The sequence below is a fragment of the Dermacentor andersoni genome, chromosome 8, assembly GCF_023375885.2.
Source record: "Dermacentor andersoni chromosome 8, qqDerAnde1_hic_scaffold, whole genome shotgun sequence".
In the NCBI taxonomy this organism is placed as follows: domain Eukaryota; kingdom Metazoa; phylum Arthropoda; class Arachnida; order Ixodida; family Ixodidae; genus Dermacentor; species Dermacentor andersoni.
The window spans coordinates 16,497,737-16,525,226 of NC_092821.1; the positions used below are offsets into that span (position 1 = coordinate 16,497,737).

The following is a 27,490-nucleotide window of genomic DNA, read 5'->3' on the forward strand; positions in this document are numbered from 1 at the left end:
TAGCAAACAATGAGGGAAAAAAAGAAAGCTCTAAGGGATTACACTATTTCAATCCTAGCAGCCGCGCGGCCGCGCCTTCAAAGTGGTTTCAAATTTCATTGCACTGCACAGCGAAGATACCAAATATCTGGGGCATGTATCGCATGTATCGACGCGCATTTTTCTCGCCGCACCCTGTGAATAATGTGAAATGCCGAGTTTACTGCAGCACCTCTGCGAATTTTTACCGTCATCGCCGTAGTCCTGAAGGCAGGGCCGGAGCGTTTCGGGCGTTGCTGTGAGGGTGAGCACTGGCGGCCTCTACCGGCACGCTTGGTCCCTACTCAATGATCACGTGGTATTTCTTCTGCCGCACGCTGCCGTAGGCGACCACGGGATGCGCAGGTCGCTCTTTATACAGTAGGTCGTGCGCAAAACTGCTGCTGAGGCGCTAGGCCACTTCGATATTTCAATTGTCACCACCGCCGGGTTCTCAAGAAAGCACGGGTCACACAACGCAGATTCTGTACTGCCAGAGCTCACCGAGGCCAAAGCCGCACTGCCGCACCGCCACTACTCGCGGCTTTCCGCGAAGTAACACAGAACCTACAGGCAACGCACGCACAATCACATGAGCAATGTTGAACAACGCGCGGTCCAGAGAACGATTACGCCGAGGACGAACACGCACGCCACGGCGTCGCTCGGCGCCGTCATCGCGCCTTCTCGAAAATCCCTAATGCTAGGTCTAGGACGTGAACATCGCCCCCGAGGGCTCCGTGGTCGCTGCGCATGCGTTAGCTGAGAGAAGGTGAGAAAGGAGGACAAGTTGGCTTTACCAGATGTGACGTCACATTATTGTTTGTTTTTGTTTTTATGAAATAACTACTCTCGAACTCAGACGGCATGGCTCGCGTCTCGTTCGCGCGCGTACGTATGGATGTTGTCTGCGGTTTGTTTTTGGCGAATGCTTAGGAGCTTCAAGTTGCAGACACTGCCGTGGGCCAGGGCTTGATGACATTTGTTGCCCAGCTGCTGGTGCTACCGCGACGTACTTGGAGCAACGGTAAGTGTCGTGCGATTACCCGTTCCCTTGCTGACACGTAAAAAACCGGTTGCGCATTCGAGCTGTAGTCGATGTGATCTCGAAATTCGAAGGAACACGAAACGGTTGTCGCAGGTCCCGCAGTGATCGCAGGATAATTTATTCGTTCGTGCCTTCAACACTGCAGTTCCTACGCGTTGCACCGATGTAAAAAAAGAACAAAAAAAAAAAAAAAAAACCAGCGACATCTTCCACGCGCCAGAAATACATGCACTCAACTAGCGTGGATGTCGTCCTGTGATGTTTATCGCGTTCTTAAGTCTATTTTTCTCCATCTCTATAGGATGACTACGCTATGCCCTTCTTATTTACCCATGCAGCGCATGGCTGCATTTAATTACCTTTCTCACTGCTGACCGCGGTATGGGCGTCAGAGGCTTTCATTCGTTGCAGTACGTGAGATAATTAAGGCGTATTTCCTTCACTTGAAGCTTCTTAGTAGCTCCTTTGTGAGCCGTGGAGTTAAATTATACAATGCGTACGTTAGGAGCGAGCTGGTAAACGAACCTACTTTACTGCTGCTGCTTCTATCGCTTTTACGAGAACTTTCAAAATTAAACATATATTAGTATGAATCGGCTCACCAAGCTTTATATGCACGTCCGTTGCTTTCGTTCATAGATCATGTGCGTAGCTCTGCAACCGTGACCGATATTGTAAAAACAGCAAGAAGACAGATGACACAAGTAATGTGTCTGCTTTAATTGTTGTCTGTGCTGTTTTTAGAGTATCAACCAACTCTGCGCAGTCGTGCTGTTTACAGCTAAAACGTGTTTTTTCTTGTTGCATGAGGAGCATTTGCTTCTAATTGTGGCAGTAACGTTGTGAATTGTCCTCGGCCCAGATCGCTGATTGTGTGCAACCTTGTCTAATTTGTTTCACTTTGCTGCTGTCTTTACAGCTTCTGCTTATTTCCTTTGCCTGCACCTTATATTTGTTGTGTTTATTGAGACCTGGCCTGTCTCTGCCTCGTTGAAGACAAATGGACACAAGTACTGGTTGCTGTTGGTTTGCTCAGTCTGAGCGTGGTATGTATATTCATTTGCTAAAAGGGTATGCTGCTGCGTCTAACGCAGGTACTGCTCATCTAAGGTAGATTTAATTAGTAGCGGTTTGAGTGAGAATTAGTTGGTTTGAGTGATGTATGACACCAGAGAGTTATTGTTCTAGAAAGGTGACAAAGCTGGTCCACAAATTTAAGGTATGGAGATGCTTAACCATTGAAGTGTTCTAAGTTGCCATGACGTATTACACACATTTAAATTTCAGTTGCAAAAGACATAGTAGAAGAAGAATCCAGAGGATTTGCTGCCAGATGTCTTGAGACAATAAATTGTAGTGAAAGCATTATAGTGTGAGCTGCTAATGATTGTCGTCAGCTCTAACCCATTTTTCTATAAAGTCACTGTTGCTTCATTGTCTGTTGCCATCACATGCTTGTTATAAACAAAAAATTGAGCTGCATGATTCCCCTGATTTTTCTCGCTCATAAGATACAAACGTCCTGATTTCAGCTGTCTTGGGGCCTCATGGTAGTAAATGAGTGTTTATTAGCCAGTTGCCAGCTTCTAAGATCATGTGCTTTGTAATGCAGGTGTTCTAAAGGATACTACACATTTGCCATCATAACTGTGAGTGCTGCTGCCTAGCACTCCCAGAGCTATGCTTAGTACATATGCGCAGCTACCCAAGAAAATTGACATTGGGACAACTGCCGTTGCAGCTCACTTGGTAGAGCATTGCAAGCACAAGGCAGAAAACGTGGGTTCAGCTTCGTTGTCTCTTATGCAAAGCATTATCATAAGCTGTCTCCTGGCTTCTTCGTACATCCAGTCAGATAGGCTCAATAATAGTTAGTAATGTGCCTGATGGTGGGTCGTTAATCTGTGTCCTTAGTGCAGCAGCCCAATTCTTTACCCATTAGGCTAAACATGCATGCATAGCGCGCCAGATTAATCTCATTGGTTCTCGTAGCAGCTAATTCTTTCAGATGTAATGTGACACAGAGTTTGGGATTCACCCGTTTCAGCTCAGATGCAACAAAGCAGGTGTTGTGTCTATTTCGCTGAGAAGTGTGTGCAGTTGTTTTGGTTTCTCTGTGTTTATTGTGCTTTGTATTTCATGTGGTGTTAGGCATTACCTCAATTGCAGCTTCAATGCTGTGCCCATAAAAACAGTTGAATTGAATTGAATTTTTATTCTCCTTGAACAAATACACAAGGAAGGAGTAGCCACAAAAAGCTACTGAGATTAGTAGCTTGACGAGGTGGCTGCCCCTTTACACAGCAGCAGCAGCAGTTATTAAACAATTTTCATACAAATGACTGCTTTCATACAGATGCACGGACAATGATTGCACAACGGAACATAAGCATTTTGCAAAATACAAAAGAGAGCTTCACATTTATGAGCAAAATATATAAAAATAGATAAATAAATACATCATAATTCACAGGAACTGATCTCGCATTGCTTTTTTAGACAACTGTGACACATCTACAGATTTGTTGGCAAGATTATTGAGCAGAGCTGGAAGAGTAAAAGCGATTCATTGTTTCGCGTAGTTGTTTTGAGGAGTAGGTATGTGCCAAATATTGTGGTGACGCGTAATGTATACGGCAATATTTTCATTAACTCTGAAATTTCGCTGTAAAAAGAGTTGTTCTTTTTTGTGGCCGAGCAGTATGTCTGGAGTAAACGATAATTATAAAAATCATGGACATTTATAACATTAAATTGTTTAAAGAGTAGCTGCGTGTGAAAATCATATGGGACGTTTGCAATTATTCGCATAAACTTCTTTTGAAGTAGGAACAGTCGGTTTAGATTCGTTTTTGTTGTTGTGCCCCATACTAGGTGGGCGTAGGATAACTGAGAAAGGGCTAACGAGTTACATAGTAGTAGTTTTATACGTTGAGGAATGATATGTCTACATTTGTTTAGCATACCCGCAGTTTTGCACAATTTTTTATGAGCTTCTCGGATATAGTCATCGCAGGTTAAAGTACTTGAGAAATATACGCCCAGCACTTTCATGCATTCTACTATTTCAATTACATTGTGACCAAGTGTAATCAGCGGCAAGCTTATAACCTTATTTCTTGGTCTGAAGAGTATTTCTTTTGTTTTTGCGGTATTAATAAGTAAGGAATTTCACTTTGTCCATTCCAGTAACAGCAGCACTGTTTCATCAGATATCTTTTGTATATCGTCAGTTGTTTTACCAGTGATTAATAATGTAGTGTCATCAGCATAGCAAATTGATGTTACATGTGGATTTAAGGTAAAGGAGTGTAGGTCGTTAACAAAAACACAAAATAAAAGTGGCCCCAATATACTGCCCTGGGGTACTCCCATCTTTATGCATCTAATATCTGAAGAGGATGTTCCTATTGATACGTACTGCTTATGATGCCTTAAGTAAGAAGCTAGGAGGTCATACGCAATGCCGTGTACACCGTATGACTGCAATTTATCAAGTAGTATTTCATGCTGTAGTGAATCAAAGGCTTTCGATAAATCAACGTATACTGCCAGTGTTAAATTATGGTCTGAAAAATTTTTTAAGATTATTTCCTTTTGCTTTAGCAGCGCGGTTTCTGTCGAACAATGCTGACGAAATCTATGCTGAAAATTGTGTAGTAATGATTGCTTAGAAAAAATAGTTAGACAATCTTATATACAAGAGCTTTTCTATCGCTTTGGAAAAAACGGGTAAAATCGATATGGGTCTATAGTTCTTCAATACATTTCTGTCACCGCCCTTAAAAATCAAAGTTACTTTTGCAATCTGCATGTTTTTTGGAAATACACCAGTGGAGAGGATAAGATTAAAAATGTGCGTTAATGGACGCGCTATCTCGTGCACTACATACGTTAGTGGTCCTAGTTGCAGGTTGTCTACGTCGCAAACGCTACTGTTTTTAAGGTTTATAATTGCGGAAGCTACCTCTTGAGCGTCTGTTGGGTAAAAAAATATGGTGTTCGGGCTTGTGCAAGGTCTGTGTATACTTTTGTGTTGTTGTACTGCATTACTTGTGAATTGGTTAATGAAAAAAATTGTTGAACAGATTGGCTAAAGCAGAACCAGAAACATAATCGTTACCGTAACATATTGAGTCAATTTCATTGGATTCTTGGTTACGCCCGAGAACAGTGTTTATTTTTTTCCAGGTCAGGTCGGTACGCTTAGTGCCATGTAAAAATAGATTAGAGTAATACGCCGACCTCGCTTTCCGGAGCAACTTCACCATGTTGTTTCTAAGCCGCTTAAATTCAGCAAATACATTTAGGTCCTTGGTTTTAAGGAAGGTAGCGTAGAGTTGTTCCTTGGTTTTAATTTTATCGTATATATCCTTGCTTACCTAAGGTTTTCTTATTTTGTGTGTCCGTTTAGCAGATTTTGTGGGAAAACTTGCGTGATAAGCATGTTTCACTACATTAAGAAATTCGTCATATGCCTTATCTGCATCTTTCATTTCATACATGCACTCCCATGTAACATCCTGCAGGAATTCTTTAAATCGCGTCAAGTTTGCATCCGAAATATCTTGATAAACGCGTTGACGTTTTGCTTTTTTACGGCAAACTGTGTCTAAAAGAAGAAAAACGGGTAAATGATCACTGATATCACAAGCTATGGTGCCAGCGGTAGTTTTTTCAAGCATGGTATTCGTTATGAATAAATCTAACAAAGTCTCTGATGTGTCTGTTATTCTCGTTGCGCTTGTCGGAACAGTATCATAGCCATACATACTAACAGTCGATAACAAAGTCATTTGCTTGGAATCACGTTGAAGTAAATTAATATTAAAATCACCTCCGACAACAAGTTTCAGATTCTGCTCAGTTGCAAAACATAATCATCATCATCATCAGCCTTGTTATGCCCACTGCAGGGCAAAGGCCTCTGATACTTCTCCAACTACCCCGGTCATGTACTAATTGCGGCCATGTCGTCCCTGAAAACTTCCTAATCTCATCCACCCACCTAACTTTCTGCCGCCCTCTGCTACACTTTTCTTCCCTTGGAATCCATTCCGTAACTCTTAATGACCATCGGTTATCTTCCCTCCTTATTACGTGTCCTGCCCATGCCCATTTCTTTTCCTTGATTTCAACTAAGATATCATTAACTCGCGTTTGTTCACTCACCCAATCTGCTCTTTGTCCCTTAACGTTATACCAATCATTCTTCTTTCCATGGCTTGTTGCGTCGTCCTCAATTTAAGTAGAACCCTTTTCGTAAGCCTCCAGGTTTCTGCCCCGTACGTGAGTACTGGTAAGACACAGCTGTTATAAACTTTTCTCTTGAGGGATAATGGCAACCTGCTGTTCATGATCTGAGAATGCCTGCCAAAGGCACCCCAGCCCATTCTTATTCTGATTATTTCAGTCTCATGATCCGGATCCGTCGTCACTACCTGCCCTAAGTGGTAAGGGATTACCACTTCCAGTGCCTCACTACCTGTTGTAAACTGCTGTTCCCTTCCGAGACTGTTAAACATTACTTTAGTTTTCTGCAGATTAATTTTTAGACCCACACTTCGGCTTTGCCTCTCCAGGTCAGTGAGCATGCATTGCAGTTGGTCCCCTGAGTTACTAAGCAAGGCAATATCATCAGCGAATCGCAAGTTACTAAGGTATTCTCCATTAACTCTTATCCCCAATTCTTCCCAATCCAGGTGTCTGAATACCTCCTGTAAACACGCTGTGAATAGCATCGGAGAGATCGTATCTCCCTGCCTGACGCCTTTCTTTATTGGGATTTTGTTGCTTTCTTTATGGAGGACTACGGTGGCTGTGGAGCCGCTATAGATATCTTTCAGTATTTTTACATACGGCTCGTCTACACCTTGATTACGCAATGCCTCCATGACTGCTGAGGTTTCGACTGAATCAAACGCTTTCTCGTAATCAATGAAAGCTATATATAAAGGTTGTTGATATTCCGCACATTTTTCTGTCACCTGATTGATAGTGTGAATATGGTCTATTGTTGAGTAGCCTTTACGAAATCCTGCCTGGTCCTTTGGTTGACTGAAGTCTAAGGTGTTCCTGATTCTATTTGCAATTACCTTAGTAAATACTTTATAGGCAACGGACAGTAAACTGATCGGTCTATAATTTTTCAAGTCATTGGCGTCCCCTTTCTTATGGATTAGGATTATGTTTGCGTTTTTCCAAGATTCTGGTGCGCTCGAAGTCATGAGGCATTGCGTATACAGGGTGGCCAGTTTTTCTAGAACAATCTGCCCACCATCCTTCAACAAATCTGCTGTTACCTGATCCTCCCCAGCTGCCTTCCCCCTTTGCATAGCTCCCAAGGCTTTCTTTACTTCTTCCGGTGTTACTTGTGGGATTTCGAGTTCCTCTAGACTATTCTCTCTTCCATTATCGTCGTGGGTGCCACTGGTACTGTATAAATCTCTATAGAACTCCTCAGCCACTTCAACTATCTCATCCATGTTAGTAATGGTAATAACAGTAATATTAGTAATAACACAAACGTTCCAAAAAAACCAAAGAAATTGTCAGAGCGGCCAGCGGGCGGCCTATACAAGCCAACAAACATGTTTTCATTTTCACGGACCGCTACAGCTTCATAGTCATCAGTTACACATGTGTACTCTCTTTCAAGGTGGCAATCGATGCATTTTTGCGTAAGGATAGATACACCGCCCTCTCTTTTGTTGTTTCGCGTCACGAAGAAATGAGCATACGGTGGTGGTGCATACATTTCCGGGTCATTTTCGTACCAGGTTTCTGTTAATATAATCACAGAGAAGGGGAAGCTTACGCGATGAAAAAAAAAAGTTCCAGGTCATCTATTTTTGATTTTGCTGACCGACAATTGAGAGTAAGAAAAGACAAAGAAGAATTGCGTGGTTTTACTTTTTCAGAGAACTGGTGGGGTAGGACAACCATATCGGATAATCACACAAGCAATGCTATAAGTCAACGATTGCAACCGCGTGTCTTTCTTGACAACAGTCGCTCGATCCCCAGTGGCCTTCCGCATAAGAATTTTGCCGTTCGCATGCCAGACAAAACGGAAGTTGTTCGCCGCTGCCCAGTCTTTTGTTGAGCGTAGAAGTTCTTGGTTCTGTTTCGTTATATTGTCTAGGATCGAGGCGCGGTTCCCGACGTCTCTTAGCCTCGTACGTTTAGCGTACCACAGTTCTCTCTCTCTTTGACGACTGAAACGAACAATTATACCGGGGGTTTTGTCTGGCCTTGCGGGAAGTCGGTGTATGGCAGTAATATCATTATCTTTCAGGCAAGGTACTTCAAGAACAGGTGCAAGTTCATTTGCTTTACCGAGCAAATCTTCACCAGGTGTCACAGGAATATCATGGAACTCTAAATTTAGGCGCCTGCTGCGCCATTCGAGTTCATTGATGGCCTCCTGTAACTGCATCTGTGTTTCGCTCAATTGCGCTTCGTCAATCTTGTCCACTCTTTTCTTGAGCGACTCTATATCCTTGTCCTGTTTATCTAGACGTTTCATGATGTCGTCAAACGTTTTTGACATATGGTGAATCGATTCTTCTTTTCCGAGAACAGATTTCCTTAGCGGTAATAGGTTCTCTAGCGTTTCTCCTATCATCGCTAGCTGTAAGGCAACATCGGTTGCTTCGTATGCTGAACTCGAACTTTTTGCCGATATGCCAGCGGATTTTGCTTCCCGACAAGATTCGCACTTGCATGTTTTCCGATAGGTATCACTTTTCGAGCGGAGTACCTTTTGTGTTACATCGCAACAGCTTCCAGCATGGAAAATGCTGTTGCACCCAATACAAGCAAGAGTCAATTCATCGCGTGTGGTAGGCTTTTCACAGACAGAGCACTCTGTACTAGACATAACCGCAAGGGTTCAATGGCAGCAGCGGCAGGCGAGACAGATTAAGGGCACCAATAGTACAAAGCTATGGTTAACTGACCTGCGTAAAGCAGCAAGCAGATTTACGATGCGCTCTGGTCACCGCCGCTGCTGCCAGTGGAAGGCCATGCAGACGTCGCTGGGTATATATCCGGCCAAGCAGTGTCCAGATGTTGCTGCAGTGCCGTGACGTTGCGCCGAAGTACGATGCAGTAGTTCAGCTTATAGATACGGTCCTCGTGGTCGGCGTTCCGTGGTGAGATAACAGCAACCTTTCTTCTTTTTTCCCTGCGTAAAGCAGCAAGCAGATTTACGATGCGCTCTGGTCACCGCCGCTGCTGCCAGTGGAAGGCCATGGGTATATATCCGGCCAAGCAGTGTGCAGATGTCGCTGCAGTGCCGTGACGTTGCGCCGAAGTACGATGCAGTAGTTCAGCTTGTAGATATGGTCCTCGTGGTCGGCGTTCTGTGGCGAGATAACAGCGACCTTTCTTCTTTTTTCTCTGGGTAAAGCAGCAAGCAGATTTACGATGCGCTCTGGTCACCGCCGCTGCTGCCAGTAGGTGGGTGTAGGTAGGTGCTCAGGAGTAACGGGAAGCTCATTCTTCCTCATTCTCTCTTGCATACAGCAGGTAGTGCGTCCAGTTTAGTGCCATGCACCTGTGTGGGGCATTTCCTTGTTCTTATTCTGCTGATGTGTTGTACATAGGGGGAAAGTCAATCCTCTACATAAGGTTGTCAGTGCCGCTGAATACAGTGCAGTCTCAGTCTCGCTGCCTTGAAATGTCATAAGAGGTGACATCTGGGGGTAAAGTAGCATCTTGCTGTACCTTGTCATCGGGCATAGCCAAGGTTGTGGTTGTGCAACCCAAGGATCCTGGAACTTTCTGTGGGACCACTGGCACCGATGTTGGAAAGTGGGTGGCTATGTACGAACGTATGAGTGGAATCAACAGATGGGACACCACGCGTGTGCTAGTTAACCTGTTGTTCTACCTAAGAGGCACGGCAAAGGTGTGGTATGAAAACCACGAAGAGGAGCTAACCAGCTGAGACCAATGCAAAGAGAAGTTGACAGAGTTGTTTGGCAAACCAGCCGGCCGTAAAATTGACGCAAGACAGGAACAGGCCTCCTGTGCCCAATCCCACACGGAGTCCCATCTCTTGTACATCCAGGACATGCTGGCACTTTGTCGTAAAGCAAATCCGATCGCGACATGACAGAAGCTGAGAAGGTCGGGCATGTGCTTAAGGGCATTGCTAACGACGCCTTTAATCTGCTCATGTGCAAAAGCTGCTCTACAATTGATGTTATCTTTAAAGAGTGCCGACAATTCCAGCACGCCAAAAGCCAATGCGCCTTGCAACCATTCGCCAGACTTCCCACTACTGCTGCAACGCCGACGTGTGAAGATCAACCCAAACAGCAGCATGTGTTGCCATCGGAGGATGTGGTGCGAATCGTTGACGTGAACTGGGTGCGATGGCGCCTGCATTTCTGTTCGCCTATCCCTGATGCTATAACATTTTCAGTCCCCTTCTTACAAGCCATCATTCACCAGGAACTTGAAAACATTGGCTTACGTTCTGTCTGTGCTGTTGCCAATCCCAGAGCTAATAAACGCCCTTCTACTATTTTTGCTCCACCCCGACGCTTCTCTCCACGTTATCGTAACCCGACTGAGTAGAGAACTGCGGACGACCAGCCGATATGTTTCACCTGCCGCCGCATTGGTCATGTCGCCTGATACTGTCACAACTCGTGGCCCTTAACACTTTGCATGCCTACCAACCTGAGCCGTTTTGATGAAAATGCCCACAATGTTTCGCCCACCGCCGAATCTAACAGCGCCATCTCTGCTAGGAACATGTGGTACAGTCGCTCACCATCGCCGCACGGACACCAGTCTCATTCACCGCAAACACGTCGCCCATCTTCGCGTTCGGCACAGCCACGTCGCCTTTCGTCCCCTGTGGCGTTTGGCCGCACCCGTTCGTAAAACTAAAAAATGCAGCCCTCGGAGGTGGTGCTGCATTGCCTAATGCTGCAGCAAATCCTCTGTCTATGCACACAAGGAGAAGTGTAATTGGTGTTAAAATAGACAGCATAGCTGTCCAAGCACTCATCGACAGTGGAGCCCACATACCTGTGATGAGTGCTAGCCTGCGTAGTCGTTTAAAGAAGGTCCTCACCCCAGCAGCTGCCCGAGTGCTTCATATGGCTGACGGTGGAATGCTGGTTCTTGGAATGTGTACTGCAAGTATAGCTGGCCGCCCTACTTCTGTTCTCTTTGCTGTGAGCAACATCTTCCCTCACAACGTTATCCTAGGGTTTGACTTTTTATCCACTCATTCTGCTCTCCTCGACTGCACGGCCGGCGCTCTTCAGTTAGAACTGCCTCAACTCGCCGATGCTCCGAGCACCGCCCCACCGCACTTGTGCTCGTTTCGTGATCTGCATCTGTCACCTGAAGCAGTTACTTACGTTACTTTGGCCGCCCAGCCACAGGTTCCTGATGGTGAATATGTGCTTCGTCCCATCATCGATGTGCTTTGAACCGGTCACAGTTACTAATAATGGCATCATTTTACCGCTTCTGAATTTCAGCCTGTGCCCTCAAGTGATTCCGGCCAGCATGTTCTTGGACAGCGTTTCTAGTGGTTCTGCGTTTGATATTGAGAGTCTGAATTCTGAGAGTGGTTTATTAGTGCCAATTGCAGCTCCCAACTCTGTTTCCTTAACGGACGACTTTGCGAAAATGACTGCACTTAACCTCGCCTCTGCACAGGCCAGGAACATACGTCTCCTGCTTGAATCGTACAGTGGAATCTTTGATTTCGGCAACCGGCCTTTAGGCTGAACATCTGTTGTTCACTACCTTATAAACACTGGAGACACAAATCCTATTTGTCAGCGTCCCTATCATGCATCGCATGCTGAACGTCGAGTCATCCAATCAGAGGTGGGCAAAACGTTCCGCAAAGGGGTCATCAAGCCATCAGCCAGCCCTTGGGCTTCGCCTGTCGTCCTTGTGAAAAACAAAGATGGTACCTGGCATTTTTGCGTCCATTATCGCCACTTTAACAAGGTCACGCGCAAGGACGTCTACCCACTACCATGCATCGATGACGCCTTGGACTGCTTGCACAGAGCTAAATACTCATCGTCCATCGACCTTCGATCCAGCTACTGGCAGATTTCGGTTGATGAAATGGTTGGAGAAGACAGCCTTCATCACACCGGATGGCTTATATCAATTCAAAGTGATGCCCTTTTGCCTACGCAATGCTCCTGCGACATTTGAACTTGTGATGGACTCTCTTCTGCGATGCTACAAATGGACCACCTGTCTTTGTTACCTTGACAAAGCTGTTTTTTCTCCCATGTTCGGCAGCCACCTTACCCGACTCACTGCCATTATTGCGGTCTTCTGAAAAGCCGTCCTCCAACTCCACGAAGTGTCAATTTGGACGCCGTCAGATTACCGTGTTGGTGCACCTCATTGACGCATCCGGTGTCCAACCAGATTCGGAAAAAGTTCGTGCCATACGCAGTTTCCCTGTGCCACATTCTGCTTCTGACGTGCGCTGCTTGGTCGGCCTGTGTTCTTACTTTCATTGTTTCATCAAAAACCTTGCCAACATTGCTTGGCCTTTGACAGATCAAAAAGAAGAACACGCCATTCTCATGGGGCCTGGAGCAGGCTCATGCGTTTGCCGCTCTCATCAGGTTTCTGACCACCCCTCCCATACTTGCCCACTTTGATCCATCTGCACCAACCGAAGTCCACACTGGCGCAAGCGGCCATGGCATCGGCGCTGTTCTCGATCAACAACAGAATGGTACGGAGTGCATGATAGCTTACGCCAGCCGCCTGCTGTCACCTGCCGAGAGAAATTACCCTATCACCGAGTGGGAGTGCTTCGCTTTAGTTTGGGCTGTCGTCAAGTTCCGGCCATATTTGTACGGCCGTACATTTTCGGTCGTTACAGACCACCACGCACTCTGCCGGCTGTCTTCCCTCCGGGACCCGACAGGACGGCTTGGTCGCTGGGCTTTGTGGCTCCAGGAATTTTCATTTATTGTCAGTTACAAGACTGGATGCCTCCACAAGGACACTAACTGCCTCTCGTCACCCCGTGGATCCACTTGATCCTTCTGTGCATGATCCGGTGACCTGCGTGATGGCTTTCACTGACATGACTGACATGCGCACCGAACAACAACGCGACGAGTCCTTACAGTCCATCATTGCCGGAGTGCAATCACTCCGGCAGCACTGACGGCACATGCCGCATGTTCTTGCCGCACAACAGCATCCTCTACCACCACAATATGAACACTGATGGCCCTGAGTTGCTCCTTGGCCTTCCTCGTCATCTGCAATCCGTTGCTCTTGAACAACTTCATGGTGCACCGACGGTGGGACACCTTGGAGTTTTGCGTACATACGATCACGTACAACGCTGGTTCTTCTGGCCAGGTCTCTACTGCTTTGTGCACTGTCATGTCTCAACTTGCGAATCGTGTCAGTGCCGGAAGAAATCTCCCCAACCACCTGTCGGATGACTCCATCCAGTTGAAGTTCCCTGTGAACTGTTCTCTCGCTTAGGCCTTGACTTACCTGGCACTTTTCCGACGATGACTAGAGCTAACAAGTCGATTGCCGTCGCTACTGATTACATGACACGCTATGCGATAACAAAGACGTTGCCGACCAGTTGTGTAACAGACGTCGTCGATTTTCTCCTCCACGACGTCATTCTCCACCATGGTGCACCTCGACAGTTATTACAGACCGCAGCTGCTCATTCTTGTTTCTAGTTGTCGACGACCTCGTCCGCTCTTGTGCCACTGAGCACCCAAGCTGTCCACCGCCTACCACCCGCAAACAAACGGTCTTATGGAATGTCTCAACCGAACAATCACACAGATTCTGTCGATGTAGGTCTCCAGCGATCACCGCGACTGGGACACCACGCTGGCCTACGTGCCGTTTGTGTATAACTTGTCCCGACGTGACACTGCAGGATATTCACCCTTTTATCTTTTGTATGGTTGCAACCCCACTTTGCCCTTTGACATCATCATCCCTTCTGTGCCACGTGTTGCAACTAACCATACTCATGAAGTCATTGATCGCGCTCACAGGGGATGTCAAGTCGCCCGATCTCGTTTATTAGCCCCGCAGCATATACCAAAAGATTTATGACTGATGCCATCGCGATGTTAAGTTTGCACCAGGTGCTTGGATGCTCCTTTGGTCACCATGTCGTCCGGTTGGCCTCTCCCAGAAGCTTCTCTCTCGCTACACAGGGCCTTATGAAATCCTAAGTCAAGTGAACGACGTAAATTACGAGATTTCGCCACTTCAGTTTGATGCATCCTCAAGTCTGACGCCCGTTGACGTCGTGCATGTTTCGCGGCTGAAGCCATACTTCGCTCGCGATTCTTTGCCTACCATGAGCCGCGACGGCGCTTCACCACCCGGGGGTCCTGTTACGGAAGGATGAAAAAAGAGAGGAAGAAGACCGCAGGACGCTGGCTGCTGCGTGCTGTTGGTGGTCAGCCATCTTAACTACTCTGCCTCATCTTGTATATATATTGCAAATACAGTCTTTCTATACTCCCAACATCCCCGTAACAGTATGCTTTGCCTCTGGCATGTTCATGATCTCCGATGGTATATAAAACAGTGATGCAGACTAAGCTTCACAAAGAATTAATGTTCCGTCTCTTCCTTACAGGCTGCTGTGTTTCAGCTAAATCTGCTTTTCCTGTGTCCAGTGGTCTTGTCGCTCAATTAGTGCTTGCCTATTTCTGTTACACTGCAACCCACTAACGTTAAAACGTGATACTTCTCCTCTCTTCCCTTGTCCTCTGCAAACTTTTAGATTTCAATACTCGAATGATTAATACAAAGATTGATGCTACCATATTATATGTGACGGCTGTCATGACGGCAATAATTTAGGTGGACCTGAAATTAAATGAAAAAAGAAACAAAAAACAAAACAGGCATGTGTGAGTAGGAATAACTTCCTTGTGACAAAACTGGCTCCATGCTAAACTTTGCCTCAAGGAAATTGGTCTTAAAAGTCTCAAACCCATTTGCGCATACTGCATAAGCCAAGTTTTCCACTCGTCAAAACAGCAGCCGCCACAAAGTGTTAGGAAAGGGGCAAAGAAACCATGTCTTTGCATTCGTACTCTCCTCACAAAGCTTGTGTCATATATGCAATCACTCACCATACACAAACACATTGGTCAACACTGCAATGTTTGGAAGAACCCGAACCAACACTATGTAGCCATTTACCTGCAGTATGCCTCCTGTAACATAAATCCCCACTGTGCTTGGAATCTACAAATTTTTTTTTTAATTTCTCAGGCATTTGGGGGTAGAAGCCAGTGCATTAGACAGAAATCCTGCTAGACTGCAGCAATGTTCAGAATGTAGTATGAGGTACTCTGTCTGGCTGGAAGTTGAAGATAGAAATTATATTAGTCGTTAAAATATAGTAGCCAGTATTGAAACTACACATGCACTCAAGCCTCAGCCACATCATGAGAACACGGAAGAGCAGACACACACGGTGGTCACTTGAGCTGGCATTCTGTAGCTTTACCAACAAGCCCAGCTGTACACTGAAGTAAGGCATGTTTTGGTCTAGTCAGCTCGTAGCTTCAGCAAAATTTTAAACTCTGCGAGGAAGACAGGACATGAACAAAAACATAGATGCATGCACAAAGTGTAGACTTCCGACTGGCTTTGTTTGGTGAAGGCAGAGAGTTTATAAGGTTCTTCAAAATGGCAAAATAAAGAACATTCGCAAAGAAATTGTGCACGAGGCAGTGACGAAAAATAGCAAGGCCACCTGTGCATTAAGAGCGCAGTAGAGTCCCAATGTGCCCATCTAAGAGTTCTATTTCTTTCCTTGATAGGGATCAAGAAGGTGAGCTAACTTAGTTGTCACACTTTTAGCGATGTGGAATGCCTTGATGACTTCTCTTTCTGTTCTTGAGTTTGCCTTCGAAAGGAATTTATTCTGTTCCTCATAAGGCAGGCAGCTTTTGCTGTCGCAGCTCCTGCACTGCAAGAGGAGATTCTCAAGGAAAGAATTAAAGTCTTAGATGGGGCACATTAAGGCTCTCGTGCACTCTTAATGCATAGATGGCCTTGATATTTATCGTCAATGCCTCGTGCACAAATTATTTGCAAGTGCTCCTTGTTTTGCTATATTGAAGTACCTTACATATTCTTTGCTTTCACGAAATAAAACCAGTTGGAAGCCTGTGCTTTGTGTGCGTCTATGTTTCAGTTCATGTCCTGTCTTCCTCGCGCAGTTAAAATTTTGCCTAAACAGTTGTATAGCTTGTGTATACGATGAGTAATTAATATTATGATGACTGCAGCACAGCAATGGTCTAGTGTCGACATAGTATAGAAATGGTACTAAGCTAAAAATTTGGAAATGCCATAAATTGTGCAATCAACCCTTATCCCTCGGTTTCCTACAGCTGCAGAACACTTTACCACTGCAGCAGTCAGGCATGCTGTATATTGGGGAGTGCCAGGAATTGCGAGATCGAGACAGGCTGCCACTAGAAGTTCCTTGGGCCAGGTGATAACTCAAATACATCCAAATATTTCTATATTTCACTATACAAACCTTTGTAGAAAAATGAACTTTTCAAGGGTGAAGTTGTTTCACACAAAGGAAAACTATTACTAAATAGTGACCAGTTTCTTTTGTTTTGTAAGCCAGATTGCATGTATTTCACATTGCTTACTGACTCTTAATTATTCTCGCTGTCCGATACAAGCATATGCACTCACATATGTTTTCAAACAAAACTATTGTGTGAAGCCATGTTTGTGGTGGAATAAAATTGGTCCCAATACAGAGCTTTATGGCACACCAGATCTTACTAGCAATCGCGGAGAAGAAAGTTAATTAGTAGTTACAAATTGGTACCGGTTAGTTAAGAACTTACTAATCCAATTCGTAGTCCTGTCAATTTGAAGTTTACTGTCGTTTGTGTATCGGACCAAGCCGATGTCCCCTGGCCTGGGCGGTCCCTGGCGCTTCACCTAGTGGTGGCCTTTGAAAACAGCAGCGTGGCACCAGTGGTTGCATCAGGATCTAGGCTCATGAAGATAGACAGCAACGTGCACAGGGCAAGGAGTTCGGTGGCCTGGTACTCGTCACATTTGTGGAGAACACTATAATATATATATATATATATATATATATATATATATATGTAGTAGGCAAAGAGGGATTCTTCAGGCTACCTTTCAAACGTAAAGAACTTGAGTGGTGCTACAAGGTAAACAGAACAAGTATTTAATTTCGACAGTTTCGATCGGTGGACCGATCTTCATCAGGGTTTACAAAAAAATGGCAGTTCGGCCCTGGTAGTGAAGACACCAGACCGGGTGCCCGGTCGTTCTTACATACATCAAACCGAGAGGAACAGTTGTGACAGTGATTGATTTTCGGCGCCTTGGCAGATTTACAGCGGCCTTTGGCAGCTATGCAGGGCAAGAGGAAGGCGGAGTCACATGTATGTAGAGCAAGGAGGTCAGTGAGGAAAAAAAGGGAAAAAGAAAGAAAAAGGAAAGAAAAAAACGAAAAAACACACAGGAGGAGGGAGACGTAAGTCGGAGAGTGAGGTGGGCAGGAAGTAGCGGCAGCTAGGTTCCCGTGCACCCGAGGCAAGGAGGGAGAAAACGGTCGCTCCGCAGCACCAGTGCGTGGGCTGCCGTTGTAGCGGGAGGGAGGGCAAGTTGAATCGGGTGGCGGGGGGCACAATAGAGAAGGGGCCCAGAAGGAAGACAGAAGAGCGGCAACTTGTAGAAAGAAACACAGTGTCACAGTACACATACACAAGGAACGGCCCGTTCCGGCAACTCTGTGGTTCAGCTATGGTGCGAAAAAAAAAATATATAGTTCCAAAAAAGAATATATGCGTGCGATTCGCAAAGCAAGTGCGCCCATGGGCTTAGATTTAGGGAGCCGAGTTAAATAGCCTCCTTGTGGTCCAATTTTTGAACGTTTAACAGACAACTGCCATCAAGTCAGCACGTGCGTATTTCAAGAAGGGCAATAGGTCACTCAGAATGACCACTTCAGTGGCAGGGTCTAGGAAACTGAATTTATTGGTTTTCCGCTCGCGCCCTTGAGGCGCATGCGGAGGGGTGAGCAAGCAGTGAATAGCCAGCGTCTCGATTTTAGAGCACAGAACATGTATTCGCGTTTCCCATGCACTTTCACGGCATATCCCGGAGGCACGTCAGCCGCCCCGGACTCTCATTAATTCCTTTAGTGTACGTTCCAAATTTATGGATGAAAAAAGATTCTCTCTGCTCGCATGCACGGGTGTGTTCGAAACCAGATTGCAAGAGCACAACGCTCACGCGTTCAAAGGAGTGATCTGGCAGCCGAACGTGCCTGGAGAAGGGTAAATTGGGGAGACTTTTCACATGCGCACGGTGATTGTTAAACCGCAGGCGAAAAGGGGTCTCTGTTTGGCCGATATATTCCTGCCTACACACCTCGCATCGAATTTTGTACACGACGTTACTGGAATCACAGTCAAGATTTTCGGTAATTTTATATACGAAGGGCGAGTTCGATGCTTCAGCCGTGTCTGCTGTTGTCATGTGACGGCATACCTTGCAACGAGGTTTCCCACACGGTCGACAGCCCTTGGGCGCGTTTGACTTCTGTGTCTTCGCCCTGACTAACAAATCCCTTAAATTTTTGTTTCTTCTATACGCAACCCGAGGCGGCTGCTTGAAGATAGTAGCGAGTCGGATGCTCTGTTTCATGATATTAAAATGGCGGGTGAGAATGGCATTGACCCGCGGAGCACCGGTGGTGTATGTGAGGACCAAGTTTGGATCTGATTGTGTATTGGTATTGCTAACCTTTTCTCCCATTATCTGTGCTCGATCTAAGCTGCGGGCGCGTTCAATGGCATCGTCTACTATTTTTGGAGGATATTTTTGGCGTATGAGAGCAGATTTCAGTTCCTCCGCGTGTCGCTCAAATTGCGCAGATTCGGAAAAGACTCTTCTGTATCTGTGGGCCTGGGAGTAGGGAATACCTGTTTTGCAGTGATGGGGGCGGCTACTATATATATATATATATATATATATATATATATATATATATATGTTGTACAGAATTGCTCGTTGGCAGCACGTGCTCACGCAGCAGCTGACGGGCCTTCGATGTGTTTCGCCCTGGTAGTGCGGTCGTCATTGTAGTTCTAGAGCTGCGCTGGCATTGCCCAAGAACAGGATATATCGGCATGGTGCAGAATTGCAGAGTGGGGGCGCTCCATTCTATTCCCACTTCATTCCTTCAGAGTTGTGATTTATGTGATTCCAGTCCTTTTAATTCGTCGGAGTTCTGACAGTTGAACCATTCCCACTCCTTGAGTGGTCGAACTAATCTACTCCAATTACACTGAATAAAACGCTTTCTGTATAATTACTTACTTAAGCGTAGAGGTAGAGCATCTGCCTCACCTGCAAAAGGACTGTGGTTCAAATCCCGGTGCCACGCAATTTTCCACTGGATAAAAAAAAATCCACATGTTGACACAGCTGTATAAACAGGCCTGGTGGCCTGACCCCGGTGACCAGAACCGGTAATGCACTCCCTCACCAGAGCAGGATTGGCCACCTTGGTGCAGTACTTGGCCACAACCTTCTATATGAATAGAACAATCAAACCCCGGCCCTCAGTCCGCAGCAGCTACAAGGCAACTGACCACTGCGGCGGTCAGACCTGTGACGCAGCAGAGGGTGCTAAGAATCTCTGGATCCAGACAAGTCGCCATTGGAATCTGAACCTGGCAATGTTTAACGCTGGAACGTTTTCTAGTGAGGAGAGTCTAACAGTGCTATTGGAGGAATTAGTGGGCATTAAATGAGATATAATAGAGCTCAGTGAGGTTGGGAGGACAAATGAAGCTATACAGTGCTAAAAAGCGGGCACATCCTGTGCCACCAGGGCTTAGCGGAGAGACGAGAACTAGGAGTCGGATTCCTGTTTAATAAGGATATAACTGGTAACATACAGGAATTGTATAGCATTAAAGACAGGGTGGCTGGTCTTGTTGTGAAACTTAATAAGAGGTACAAATTGAAGGTCGTACAGGTCTACGCCCCTACATCTAGTCATGATAACCAGGAAGTCGAAAGCTTCTATGAAGATGTGGAATTGGTGATAGGTAAAGTCAAAACAAAATACACTAAACTGATGGACGACTTAAATGCCAGGGTAGGCAAGAAGCAGGTTGGAGAAATGTCAGCGGGGGAATATGGCAAAGGTTCTAGGAATAGTAGGGGAGAGTTATTAGTAGAGTTTGCAGAATGGAATAATTTGCGGACAATGAATACCTTCTTTTGCAAGTGGGATAACCGAAAGTGGACATGGAGGAGCCCGAATGGCGAGACACTGAAATGAAATAGACCTCATACCCTGCGCTAACCCTGGCATCATACAAGATGTGGACGTGCTCGACAAGGTGCGCTGCAGTGACCATAGGATGGTAAGAACTCGAATTAGCCTAGACTTGAGGGAATAGAAAAAACTGGTACATTAGAAGCCGATCAATGAGTTAGCAGTAAGAGGGAAAATAGAGGAATTTCGGATCAAGCTACAGAACAGGTATTCGGCTTTAACCCAGGAAGAGGACCATAGTGTTGAAGCAATGAACGACAATCTTATGGGCATCATTAAGGAGTGTGCAATAGAAGTCGGTTGTAACTTCGTTAGACAAGATACCAGTAAGCTATCGCGGGAGACGAAAGATCTAATTAATAAACCAACCCTTATACATAGCTTTCATTATGGAATTGGCATTATGGAACTGGGGTGTAGACGAGCCATATGTACAAATACTGAAAGATATCTACAGCGGCTCTACAGCCACCGTAGTCCTTCATAAAGAAAGCAACAAAATCCCAACAAAGAAGGGCGTCAGGCAGGAAGATACGAACTCTCCAATGCTATTCACAGCATGTTTACAGGAGGTATTCAGAGACCTGGATTGGGAAGAATTGGGGATAAGAGTTAATGGAGAATACCTTAGTAACTTGCGATTCGCTGATGATATTGCCTTGCTTAGTAACTCAGGGGACCAATTGCAATGCATGCTCACTGACCCGGAGAGGCAAAGCAGAATGGTAGGTCTGAAAATTAATCTGCAGAAAACTAAAGTAATTTTAACAGTCTCAGAATAGAACAGCAGTTTACGATAGGTAGCGAGGCACTGGAAGTGGTAAGGGAATACATCTACTTAGGGCAGGCAGTGACTGCGAATCCATGATCATGAGACCGAAATAATCAGAAGAATAAGAATGGGCTGGGGTGCGTTTGGCAGGCATTCTCAGATCATCAACACCAGGTTGCCATTATCCCTCAAGAGAAAAGTGTATAACTGGTGTGTCTTACCAGTACTCACCTACGGGGCAGTAACCTGGAGGCTTACAAAAAGGGTTCTACTTAAACTGAGGACGACACATCGAGCTATGTAAAGAAGAATAATGGGTGTAACGTGAAGGGGATAAGATGAGAGCAGATTGGGTGAGGGAACAAACGCGAGTTAATGATATCTTACTTGAAATCAAGAAAAATGGGCATGGGCAGGGCATGTAATGAGGAGGGAAGATAACCGATGGTCATTAAGGGTTATGGACTGGATTCCAAGAGAGGGGAAGCGTAGCAGGGGGCGGCAGAAAGTTAGGTGGGTGGATGAGATTAAGAAGTTTGCAGGACAGCATGGCCACAATTAGCGCATGACCGGGGTAGTTGCTGTTTATTCAAGCATTTTGCAAATGCGGCTCGCTTTTAAGCACCCCTTCTTATGTTAAAAAAAAAACAGAAATGAACATCCAGTATTCTTTTTTAACTTTCACTAAGCTTATCATATAGCTCAGTGTAAACATAAGGTTAACATTCAGTATTTACAGGTGAGGTTACAGAAAGCAGTAATAATTGACAGTAAACACTCCTTGGATGGTGAAAAACATGGGAATCAGGTCATTTTATTTTTGACAACCTTTTTTGGCATATGAGGCTAAGCAAATGGTGATGTAGCAACACTGTAAAGACTGAATAAGATGGATGTGGAATGCCTTGATGACTTCTCTTTCTGATTTTGCCTTCGAAAGGAATTTATTCTGTTCCAGATAAGGGAGGCAGCTTTTGCATCTGCAACAGAACATCGGTGGATGTGGTTACCTGAGCAAGGTAACTTTCTTGGTGCTTCATCATGCAATTTATACAGTCAACTTCCATTAATTCTACCCTCACGAGACTGACGGGTCGAATAAAAACGCAAAAACTTGCTGAAGCACCGTTGATTCATTTGGCAATATGTGCTTGAGTAACACGCCTCTGAAACGAACGTGCATCATATTTCTATTTGTCCACAGTATAAAACTAAAGTAGAAATGACTTAACTCCAAACCAAAGTAGAAACCTACGCGTACCTGATTTTTTAGAATGGCAGCTGATTTTCTAAAGCCAGCTTCGCCGTATTACAGCCATGATATGCGGTAATGCGTATGAATGCTACAACCACGGTTTTAGTTTCGCAATCGATTGCACAGCTAGGCAATTTTTGTCTCAATGTCCTTCGAAAACAAAAAAGTGTTCGTTAGAATCAGATAAGTACCACAATCGGACATTGTCAGCTACCGTTACTGCTTGAAAATCTTTCTCGGGTGGGTCAAAAATAGGCATTTCAGAGAGGAGATGGCATTTGTTTAACGCATTCACTGTCCCCTAAGCTCTACTGAGACATACGCTGCCACTAAAAGGGGTCATTATTGGGGTCTGGTCAAGTTCGCATTATCCGGCGAATGCCAGTTTTAGGATCGAAATAATGAATGTTTAATCCCATAGAAATGCATGGGTGTCGCCCAGGATTGAATTAACTGAAAAAATTAAATTAACCGGAGTCAGATTATTGGAAGTTTACTATACACCCTTTTCTGTTCTCCAAGAAGTTGCCATTTTAATATGTAGTTTTCTTCTATCAGTGTGGCAATGGTGCTAAATTTAGCATTTGTTTGAATCATCCATTGTTCCAAGGACAAGCTACAAAATAGGGGCACACTTTGAGACTTGAAACATTTCCACATATAAAGGCAGGGCATGTTAACATCTGTACAATTACCATAAGTTGGCTGTATTGTCTGCATAGCATGTGGCTGCTTTTTTGGAATGTGGTCTTTCTGTAAAATAAAGTTGCATTTCTTTCAAATAAATTGCTGAACTATTGCTTGTGTGTTTTTCTGTGCTCTCTGTGCTGATTGCGCTTTTGAAAGTGCAGTGAGCAACTGCAGACTGAAATGCACAAGGCTTCACTTTATCATGCCAGGAAGCATTTTGGCTTGACAAAGGAGCCTTAACCCCTTCCATGCACACACTTTTTTTGTATAAACACATCAAATGAAAGACAGTGACCTCTTCTCATGTGTTTTAAAGCCTGGCAGTGTTAAAGACAGAGTGAAGTTGTACAAATACAATTTACTGTTAAGTATTACTGCTAAAACCTCATGCTTGTGTATAGTATGTGCATGCAGTGCTGGCTATGCCGTGGTAGAGCCCTGAAACAGCTTTCACCACACTGCTTGCTATAGCATTGCTGTGTTCTGCAACCTGAGGTCAAAACTATAAATCTCTAGAAGTTCAGCAGCACAATTGACAGCTATTTCTGTATGTTCGATGCACTCCTGGCCAGGGACTTTTCGTCCTGTAGGCAAAATAGATGGCTGCCTCGGACACTGTATTGGAAAGAGCACAGCGTACCTCGAAAGCTTCCTCACAATGCTTCACCAGCAGGTTTTGCCAGCAAGAGTGGAGGGGGGCACAATAATTTGACTTTACATGGTGCGGCACAATACCTTAAAATGCTGCTGCTTCTGGCTTCCATATACTATGACATGCTGGTGCACCTCAACATGGAGCAACCCCATTTTACTAAAATTCTGAATTCTTCTACCAACATGGTGTCGTGTGGCTATCTATGATCACTGTATAAAACCGGGGCAAACAGCGTGTCTAAAAACTACGAAAGCTGGTATAACTGTAATGAATGACCTGCACTCATCCGAAATGTGTAAAATCGCAAGAATTGGTCAAACTCAAACACTGCAGAGTTTAAGTAGTCCTGGCACAATTTTTTTCTTATGCGTGTGTAGCTGTCATTCAGTTAACTACACTACAAAACTTCAAATTCCTTCTATGCGCAACAAATATATCCTTAACGCAAACATTTAAACATGTGCCAAAGGCAGTGTGGCCCCATAATCTGGTGACGACATTGCATGGTAGGTCACAAACAAACGATGCATGCTGCAGTTGTTCATGAGTAAGCCACGCCATTATAAGGTCATTGAAAACTGAGCATGTTAGGACCACTTGCAGCACAACATTGGTCTTTCTGTCTTGGTGCACACTGTGGAGTGGGTGCATGTTAAAAAACCTCAGGCGATTAAAGTTAAGCTGGAGTCCGCAACTATGGCATTCCTCGTAATCGTATCGTGGTTGTGACTTATAGAACACTAGAATTAAATTAATTTTAATTTACATGTTTGAGAAGAGTCATAAGAAAATTTATTTAGTGAAGCAAGTCTTAGCACACCTTAAGAATCGCTCAAAGCACATGCAGCTTTCAGTGGCATGGTGTGGTCATAAAAGCTGCCATTTTGAACCAGATTATTATAAAAAAATTCAGTCCAAAAGTTTAATGTCAGTGCTCCTTTACATGTAAGCATGAGGGACACATCTTTAAAGGCATCATGTAAATCCTGTGTAAGTATTTATTGGTGAATATCAAATGGCCCTACATCTAAGGAAGTTATAGGGTGTTATGATAACAGGAAGCCACAAGATTTTCGTTGTGCACTTTTCCTATAGAGACAATATTGGGCAGCAACAAAATAGTTGTGCCTAGTGAAGAATTCATTCAATATCTTTGCCAATTTGGCAGGTTCACTATTATTAGAGATAATGAAGGCCAAGCACTTTGAAATGCATGCCCAAACCTCATCAGCATTGCATCACTTATTTCAAATAACTTTCATTTTGTCATTTTGCCAGATTAAAAGTTCTTAAAAACCTGCTTGACTGGTTTCAAGAACTTTCCGAGAACAGTTTGGTTCCATTCGAATGCAGCATTGTCAGTCTTTAGTGAACTAAACCCATCTTTACTGATATGCAATTAGGTAGATCAAAGCAGATGCTGTCAAAGTGCATGTGACAGAGTGTTTGGAGTGGGCATTCCTGGGTGATGTTGCCAAGAAGGGAGTTTTGAGTTTAATGCACACAGCAGCTATAGCATATGAAAACCAGCACTTTACTCATTTTTTAGATACCGCAGGGCTTGCGCTAATGCTGGTCATGGTCTACTATAATTTCTACCATATATGGGCATTGTCATGACAAGTTATTTTTATTGTCCTACAATATATTCCCTCTGTGTACAATCAACATCTCTGCCAAGGACAACAGAAACAGTATGATTGGAAACTGCAGAATTCTCCATCTGCGGAGGTGGCTGGCTGATTGCCGTATTAGATGCTTTGTGAGCTGGCATTGATGTGTAAATCTCAACTCATCTGCAAGCATACAAAATAGGCTTTGGGATACTTTTACCACTAGAAGAGAGACTAGAATGACTGTTGCCTGTGACATATGGCACATACCCATGACGAGGGATCGGCTAGGATTCCCCATGAATACATCAAATAGCTTTATATTCCCACTAACTTGATAGTACATAATACTGATATGTAAGAAAAATAAACAACAAAGTAACTGAAAAACGAACAGGTATACTACGATTGAGCCACAAGGGGAAAGATGGAAATATTTGTGTTAATTGTATGAAAAAAATGTGCCTAAGATGTCATCTTCCCAGCAGCAACAATATGATCATGCACCAACTAGCATTGCTCTTCAGGCACACCCCAGGCTGCTCACACCATCTTCTACAAGATTTGAAGCCCAACAGGCAAAAGGGGTGAATACCTTCAGCATAGAAGAAGAAAGTTATTCTATTCCATATCCTCACATGAAACACAGCAATATTGTTACAAACCATTTTCACACATTGAAGGCATCAGCAATGTGATGAAGACAATTGAAGAAGCACTCATGTTCTTATTTCCATTGCAATACAAACCTACACTTGGTAATATGAAGGTGCATGTGCCAAATTCAACCGTGTACTGTTATGAGGCACATGGAACAGACATTCCAAGGAAGTGAAATATTTGTAATGCAGTTACTTAATTTGTCCAGTCAGAAGGGCAATGCGCTAAATACAAAAAAAAACCTACAGGCCCACTATGCAATGCTTTTGCCAAACTATCCAAAACTTCAATGTGTGCAAGTCCACAATGACCAGGAAAAGAAGTAAACAAATTTCTTGAAGATGGAATGAAAAAGAAATGTTGCGACAATTGACAAATGAGTTCTTTACTTTCTAGTGGCACACGGATAGACAGTCGGTGGGCACAATTTGAACTTGAACTCATGGCAGTGTTGCAGGGGCAAATACCACTCATACTTCCGAGATGCGTCGGTTACAATGCTGAGTTGGAAGGGAAACTTTGCAAATACTTCTTCGCAAGTTCAAGCATCTGACCAGTAAGTAGTTGAGCATGACTAGGGGAAATATAATCAATTTCACAAATAGCACCATTCCAAAAGAACTGGCACACTGCATTGATTTCTCAGGTGACAACTATTTTTCTAAAAGCCTCTGCGCGCGTTAATACAACCTGAGGCAGCTTAAATCTAGGTCACATGGAATCGAAAAATACAGCAGCGGGCGTAACACTTAAATTTGCTATCTCGCGAACATGAGCGAAAACTTCAATTTGAAAAGGTTTGCTCGAAAGGAAAACTCACGGCCGTACGCTGCTGCCCATTGCCAGTTGTGTGAATAAAAAATAAAAAAAAAATAAAAAAACATCTGCACGATCAATAGACACTTCGTCGATATTTGAAGCAGATCGTTAGTGGATATCAAGAAACGTGCACTGGATAAGAGCGAAACATCTAACCGACTGACTGACGGAAGTAAGGCTCACAGGATAAGTTTTCTCTATCTGCACCAATAATGCAGCACGTATTGTGCAATTAAATCGCCCGTAATGCGCAGCAATTACCGCACTCGATTGAACTCGCCATCGCAGCGACGCGCTATTTATTTCAGGACCACGAAAAACAAGGTATTCACCTAAGTACAGCGGCGGTTTACCTGTCGGCAAGCCCCTAACTCGCATATGACGAAAGCAAATGTCACGGAGTCCAAGCCCACGATTGCTCAAGTCAAACTGCGCTCGCGCGAATATCGCGCACGTTATACGCTTTCGACACGCACAAAAGCGCGCCAAGCGCGCGCAGAACGTCTTGCAGCCGACACGACGGCAATGGCTAATCTACGTTCGAGAGTAGCTCCACAGAAGCAACAATGTGACGTC

The 27,490-nt window shown here is 44.5% G+C and overlaps 2 long non-coding RNA genes across 2 annotated transcripts; one reads left to right on the forward strand and one right to left on the reverse strand.

The window, feature by feature from the left end:
- The first annotated feature begins 738 nt into the window (after window positions 1-738).
- LOC129383664 (uncharacterized) lies at window positions 739-23,277 on the forward strand. Its single transcript, XR_008611537.2, has 4 exons — window positions 739-1,045; window positions 1,986-2,112; window positions 20,400-20,538; window positions 22,181-23,277. It is a non-coding gene; the product is annotated as an uncharacterized lncRNA (long non-coding RNA).
- On the reverse strand, window positions 22,004-27,490 carry LOC126526742 (uncharacterized). The gene is made up of 2 exons (XR_008611538.1): window positions 27,247-27,490; window positions 22,004-22,202 (listed from the first exon to the last, which is right to left on the reverse strand). It is a non-coding gene; the product is annotated as an uncharacterized lncRNA (long non-coding RNA).